This window comes from Podarcis filfolensis (genome assembly GCF_964270895.1).
Source record: "Podarcis filfolensis genome assembly, chromosome: 5".
Classification (NCBI taxonomy): Eukaryota; Metazoa; Chordata; class Lepidosauria; order Squamata; family Lacertidae; genus Podarcis; species Podarcis filfolensis.
In genome coordinates, this window is record NC_139608.1 from 79,682,423 (window position 1) to 79,690,106 (window position 7,684).

Genomic DNA, 7,684 nt, shown 5'->3' on the forward strand with positions numbered 1-7,684 from the left:
ACACACTATAATCTCCAACTGCCCCCAACATGCTAGGACCATCACTAAAACCCTTAAGGCACCACGGCTTCTCACTATGTTATACACGGTCCAGAATTCCGCAAGTGGTGAAAGGATGTGGGGAAGGGCAGGGTGCGCAGAAGGACCCATAGGAAGGGGAAGGGCACCAGCTGCCACCGCTGTATTCCTGCACTCCACCAGCCAGTACTGCTCAACGAATCCAACTACAGCGATTGCGGCAGCAGGAGCAGCCTAAGGGGGCGTGGCTTGTGCAGGCACACAGATGCCCTCCGCCAGTCATAGCTGCAGACCATAGAAACTATTATGCTTGTGCAGAAGTGCTGCCTTGAAAACATCTGGCACAGGTGCCTCTTCTGAAGCCCAAGGCAGGCAGTGTGGGATATTTAGTCAAACCAACAATTCATGTTTTGCTAGATAATCACATGATTATTTATATATTCTCCTACCTGCCTGGGCACAACCTCTGTCTCTTTTTCATCACTTTCCACCAAGCCAGAAATGTGAGAATATCTGCTGAGTCTGAGCTAAATGCTCTGATTGCATTTTAAGCTAGACTTAAGTATGTCTTTGTAACCGAATTACCATTTTAAGCCTGCCTGAACAAAGCTGCCTGTCTGTTACTCTTCAACAAGTATTCTGAGTGAATAAATGTTATTTTTACCTTTTACAAGACTGTGTGGTTATTGTTTTAAGGGGGGGAGGGGAAAATACCAAGATAATTCAGCCTGCCTTAAAACTTTTTGGATTACTTAAACTAAAAGGCTAAGACTAGCCTATCTAAGCTTACCTTTTAAGCTGCAAAGGGATGGCACTCTGGTGAACTCATAAACAGGAGGAAGGAAGGAAGGATAGTGTCTAATAAATATATCCTCTTCTAGCATCTATTCACATTCCAACAGGCTGAAGCAAGCCTCACAGTTTAACATATATCATCTAAGGCTCCAGCAAATAACCAGGACAATTGCCTGTATGGCATTGTTACATACTCCTCTTGGTAACAGTTGTTGGGGCAGCTCAGCCAACCCTGCCCTTTTCCCACATTTTCCATCAGCAGTGTGCATATATCGTATTTTTCTGTGTATAAGGCGCCCCATGTATAAGACGCCTCCTATTTTTGGGGACTCCAAATTAAGAAAACACCCCTCAGCACTACCCATGCATAAGATGAGCCCCAATTTTAAACCTAATTTTTTTGTTTAAAAAATCCTAGTCTTATACACGGAAAAATATGGTATATGTGGTGCAGGGCAGGGGACACTGATGCAGGATAGAATGAATATTTTCATCTGAGGAATGTTGGAGAGTATGGCACACAATAATATTTATAAATAAGACAGGCTCCCATCTGGGTCAATTGGCCAATAGCAGATAAACTGATCTCTGTACATGCGGCTATATTAGCCATGTCCCTCTAGACATAAAAGCTGTGCCCTGCATAAATGGACTTCCTCCAAACCTGCCAACATTGTCAAATGTTCATTGTGATGACACCACTAGTTATGCTTTGTGAGGCATCTCAGCAAGTTCTGGGTGTTCCACATGCTAAGCATGTGGAAAATCTTCCAGTTCTGATGCTTCTGTGCAGTTAAAACTCTGTATTTGGTCAGGGATTGTCTGCATTGGGCTTACCCCTCAACCCATTTTCACATCAGTTTGGTGCACAGTTCTCACTGCTCATTTTCCCTCCCTTCTTGAGCCTTTATATGAAAACAATCCCTGCAGTTTGATAACACAGTATTTGGCTTGGGTGAAAAATTGCCTCAGCATAAAGCAGGCATTAGCCATACCAAGAAATCAATTCAGCAGTGAGGATTTTTATTATTCAATCATGTAAGTAATTAAAACCATTGATTGATGGTATGGCAACACAGCTGAAGCTCTCTCACTCATGCCCCAGCAGAATGGTTTGCACCCCCTATTCTCATCTGCGAAACAGCACATGGGTCCACTGATAATATTTCCCTAACTTATACTGTACACATCTGCAACTCTCAGCAAAAACACGGGACCCAATCACTCAAGAAGCCATCTTATTAGGGATATAGACACCTGTAAATAAATGTACCACTACTGTGGAACTGCCATCAAATCATTTGAAACTGGGGAATTGTACATACTACTTTGGATAAAATATTGTATAAAATGCTTTGGTGCAATATACACCAAGCTAACACACTACTGCATATCACAGACAAAAATAAGGAAATTTCCCCAATTCTACTGCCTTAATGTCATCCACACCCCCCCCCCCTTATATTTTGCTGAAAGCTGCCCTGGTTTTTGTTCTGCCATAGCCCATTGTGGCTTACTTTATAAGCAAAGAGCATGCATTTCAGTCAAGGACCAACCAGCAAAACATAACAGGGCATCAACAGTTAAGAAAAAACCTCAAGAGCTACAGCATATGAGCTGTCAGCTTACACCAAGGTTAGGGATCCTCTGGTCCTTCAGATGCTGTTAGACTAGAATTTCCATCACCTTGAACCATGCTAGCTAAGGCTGATAGTTGCTGGGAGTTCCCCATCCTTGGCTAGATCAGGGGAACAGGCTAAAAACTGAAGACCTGAAACTCACACCTACAACATTTTTGAAAAGCACCCCCCCCAAATGGTGATAATAAATTGCCAGGGATACGTCAGAATAATTAAGTGGAGCAACTGAACCTTATGCTAGATCTATTAACTGTACAGTGGTACCTCAGGTTAAGTACTTAATTCGTTCCGGAGGTCTGTTCTTAACCTGAAACTGTTCTTAACCTGAAGCACCACTTTAGCTAATGGGGGCCTCCTGCTGCCACTGCGCCGCCGGAGCCCAATTTCTGTTCTTATCCTGAAGCAAAGTTCTTAACCTGAAGCACTATTTCTGGGTTAGCGGAGTCTGTAACCTGAAGCGTATGTAACCCGAAGTACCACTGTACTTACTGGTTTCATAAAATGTGTAGGTCCCTGCTCCCCAAAAAAGGTTCTATTTTGCAAGCATAAATATTGCAAAATATTGAGAAAGCCCTAATATCATTCCATCTATTGATACTTGGCTACCAGAGTAGACCCAGGTACAAATGAAAAAAGCCAACAAAAAAAGTACCGGAAGGTTACTGTTTTGGTACTGTAATTATCCCAATTGTTTAGTCAAGCTGCACATATTATCTATGGTGTAGCTGTCTCTTATTTCTTTCCCTAGACTGCAGCAATACAACCCTCCAGCATGGAAACAATTGCTGTGCTGTGAGCATCACTACTGTATCTACCTTCTGTGTTTCTGTAGCACTGTACCAGTCAGTATGATAATACAACAAGTCAGACTTGGATCCGAAACAAAAGAATTCCCGTGAACAGATGCTGGATATCAATGGAGTTTGGGTTGTGTCTTTTTACCTGAGTTTAAGCCAAGACGTATAAATCATCATTGCAGCTTTTTCGTTCCATTTCTTCTACTTCTTCCTGGCAATGCACTTAGACATGCAAAGTCTTAAAATGACGACATCTTCCTCTCCTGTGCGTTGACTTCAAGTAATTAAAGCTATAATAGGTCTCTCTGTGAGTTGTCAGCTTTTCAGGCAAGGCTTCCTCAAAAACTGATGGTGGGGGTGGGGTCTGAGCATGTATAAAGAGGGGCTGGGGAGGAGAAGAGAAAGGTTATATCAGGCCTGTTTTAATATAATGAAAGGGAGTGGCATATTTCCAGATATAGTAACTAAAACCCATACAAAAAGAGAGGTTTTAGTTTGTTCTCAGAGGACAGCATCGAGATAACATTTCTAATTTGAATGTTTCACTCTGTTTTAGGCCCCTTCTGTTCTCCTCTTTCCCAACCTCAGAGCCAAACATATTTTTCCACATATGGAAATGTAGTAGACTCAGAGCCTCATTGGTCCCCATTATTGAAATACCCGATAGTCACTGAAAGTTGAGAAAGAGATTATAGATATTGGGGTTTATGCTTTATTTGAACCTTTCATATGCAGCTGTAGAAAGCAGATCCAGCTGAGCCCAAGGGTGATGTGTTCTTCTGCAATGACTATTCCAAAATATCTGCTAAGGGATGCGAAATCATAATCCCAGCAAGCACTGGGACTGGGGGCTAGAGCAAGCACTGGGACTGCTTACTCTTCTGAGAAGATCCCATCCACCTTAGGCTTTGGGATCCGGCAGATCCTGGCACTGTGCTGGCATATGGCATGTTCCTGTGCATATTTGGTGTGCTCCTGGGAGCATATGGAGGGAGAGACTACAGGACATCATTTGAGTAGCAGTTATCATAAGATGCCCATTGGTTTCCTTGACCTTGCAAACATGGGACGTATAACCATATCCACTTTTCTTTGTGCTATGTTTCATGAAATACAATTTTTTAAAATAGCATCATATGATCCTCAGCATTGATACAATGCATTGTGCGAATTATTTTGGGAAGCCTACTCAATTGAAACCAATTTAACTGCCAACGATTCTCCATCAAGAGGAATTTTCATATGAAACTATTATTCATCATGTTTGCCCAGGAGAACAGGCAGCCCTTATCCCAACTTTTCAAGGTTATTTTCAGAAGTCTGCTTCCTGCTGGCTGTACCTCCACCATCCACCACCTAAACACACCAAAAAGAAAAACAAGAAATAGTTCCTCTTTTTTGTCAAAAGAAAAGAAATATGCTGTTTTCCTTCCCAGAAACTTCTCCCACAGCACATACAGCCAGGCTGTCCAGGAGCAGTGAATTCTCTCAACCTACAGTCTGTTTAAAAACCAACTGCTTCTATCACCTGAGAATAGAATCTATGCAAATCTGTACAGTCAAATCTTTGCAAATCTATACAGAGTGGAATTTTCAGTCAATGGCCCAATAATGCTCAATATATGTAAACCAGTCAGCCTTACTTGGGAGCTTGTGAGTTTCACTAAAGTAAAAGGCAATGGTCACATTGCTTTGATTTTATTACTCCTCCTGTTCCTCACTAATGGCATCTGATTGGATTTGGGAAAAGTCAGTGGCAGCTACAGCTGCCAACTTTCTACAAAGCACTGTAGCTGTCTCTTTGGCAGACATCAGGAGGTGTTAATGTTTATTTCCAAGCTGTGGAGCTTCACCTGCTGATTTCCTCCCATCAAAAAGCTGTTAAAGGCATAGAGCAGGCCAGGCAGCTGGAAGGAATAGGAAAATACCTCCACTGATGGATTCAGCTAGCTGGTGGGGGCAGGAAAGAGTCTATGCCCTACATCTTCAACTCAAAAGCAAAGAAACAAACAATTGTGTCACAATAAAACATTAGGTGCACTGTAGCTTGCCTTGCAGGTCTTAATTTGCCTCCTTCACTCAGCTTTTACAAGGAGAAGAGAAATTACCTTTGAACGGGGGAATCACATTTGTGATTGTACAAACTTAGTAGTGCGTGGAAAAACAAACCACACACTCCTGCTTCCTCCTGTTCTCAGCACAAAATGTTGTAGATGGCATAAATACCCAAGCGGACAAAAAAACACACCTTGTTTTACAACACACATATGTGGATTTTTATCTGGCCTCCAACACATACACATCTCAGCAGGTTTACAAACCTCGACCCCCTCCAATGCAATCAATAAAGAGAGATCAGCAGTAACAAAAGATTTAAAATACACAGAGATTAAAAAGAGCCTCAATTAAAATTTTATTCCATCAAGGATTAAAAAGAATTAATTAAAAGGCCTGGGAGAATTAAATGGGGTTTGTCTAATAGAAAGGTTAAAAGGTACAGAAATCTTCCTGGGGAGGACATTCTGCAAGAGGGTTACCACCCCTAATAAGAATCTCTTCTTGTGTTGCCCTTGCTCACCTCAAATGGTGAAGGTTCCCAGATGGGGGCTTCCAAAGTTGATCTGTATGTATAGGGAGAGTGAATTCATCATTTCTCCCCAGCATCTGAACTGTAATGTAATCAAGACAATTTCCCAGACTATTAAAACATTGCACAAAATAAGGACTTGAGAAATCAGTATGCATTGCTGTATCTACACACACATTTATATTATGTTATATTATTATATTATATTATATTATATTATATTATATTATATTATATTCAGAGGACACACCACACCAGGAATGCAGCGCAACCCATTTTGACTTTCCCTTCTGCACCTTTAACAGAAACCTAACAGAAGTTAAACAGGGCAAAGTGGGTTTGCTATTTCCTTGGCATGGAGATATGAGTGATGCGGAAAACTCGACGTGCTAATTTAAAAACACAGAATCAGGACCACTGAATGAACGTGGGGTGGAATCCTGACCCCTTTCGTGGGACGCAGTGGTCTGATGTAGAAAATTTCTCCACAAACAAAAAAGTGATAAAATGCTACCACTTTAATGGAGGGTAAGGTCTGCTACAGGACATGTCAGGCGAGATTTTACCCAAGGACTGCCTGGCTCACAGTTCAAACTTGGCCATTATGTTACACCAGCTTTCCCTTGATCATTTCCAGAAGGTTAAAGAATCCACCTACACTGTCTCAGAAGATGTACAGCCATGTTTGACATCTGGCTGGCATCAAGGGCCCCAGGCCCACATAAAGATCATTAGGGGATTAAAATTTCTTCTCCTTCTTCTTCTTCTTCTTCTTCTTCTTCTCCTTCTTCTTCTTCTTCTTTGCTTTTGGAAAGCACATGAACTGGGCAGGTTGATTTTCTTAATTAGGAATTATTTTAATGTCTTTTTTGCATTTTGTACAAGTTTGCAGTTAGGACTTTGAGCTTTGCAATATATCTGTTAAAGTTCAAAGCCTCTGTGCTAAAAGAACATTAATAAAACCGAGAAGTGGTGGCTCTTTCCTTCGACAGGTAATTTATTCAGATTCACTGACATTTGTGCTGCTTTTATATATATAAGAAACCCAGATTAACCTGCAGAAGGAGCATTATGTTTGCTCAGAAGATTATGTGGCCGGAAACCTATTGCACACCCACAAGTTGCTCTCAGTTAAGGGAGCATGGGTAATGTCAGCATACTATATCGCATAAAACCACCTTGGAAGGATTTGATCCAGTGTGTCAACATGACATTATCTTTAAAAGTCAAGGAAACTTCCTGGCACGACTAAAACCTGTGTTACAGGCATCCTAAGCCCTCACTAGCAATGCTGCAAGATTGTTTAGATAGGTTCAAGGGTACATGTAAATATTAGCCATCTCCACAACCCAAACCCTGGTGGGGAGGGCTACTCACATATTTCAAATTTGCATGTAAAAATGTTGCAGTGCATGTCTTACAATTTTATATTCAAGTTTTATATTGTAAGCAGCATGAATGTTCATCATTCACGGACTGTATGCTCAACAGATGAAGTTTGGGTGGGAAGAGTAGGGCATCACACATCCCCAAACAGGGATCTGCATGGGGATCAACGTCTTGCATTTGGAAAGAGGGTGGGGTTGAAGGGTGTTTGGGACATTGTGCATGGTGGGTGTGGGGAAGGTTCCCTCCCATGTGCAGCTGGCCACACAACTGAGGAATGGATTTTGCCCTTCCCTGTGAAAGTAACCTTGTGAAACCAATACTTTTGATGAAATGACGGAAATTAAATCACTTCACAAAATCATTCTTTCACTCACTGGTTTAATAAAATGGCTAAATTGTTCAGTCATTTGGGGAAAATGACTGACATCGTGAGCATATTAATACACTCTGTTTCACTG

At 41.5% G+C, this 7,684-nt stretch overlaps 1 protein-coding gene across 7 annotated transcripts in view; it reads right to left on the minus strand.

Moving 5' to 3' along the window:
* RET (ret proto-oncogene) overlaps positions 1–7,684 on the minus strand; it is a 123,748-nt gene that overhangs the window by 112,086 nt on the left and 3,978 nt on the right. For 5 of the 7 annotated variants that reach the window (XM_083614587.1, XM_083614588.1, XM_083614584.1 and 2 more), the window contains exons 3-4: positions 5,829–5,919; positions 3,396–3,635 (exon numbers count right to left, since the gene is read on the minus strand). The gene's annotated coding sequence lies outside the window, so the exon portion shown is untranslated. Of the gene's footprint in view, positions 1–808; positions 943–3,395; positions 3,636–4,459; positions 4,768–5,828; positions 5,920–7,684 lie in introns of those variants that run through there. The other 2 variants (XM_083614586.1, XM_083614589.1) reach the window with 2 other exon arrangements.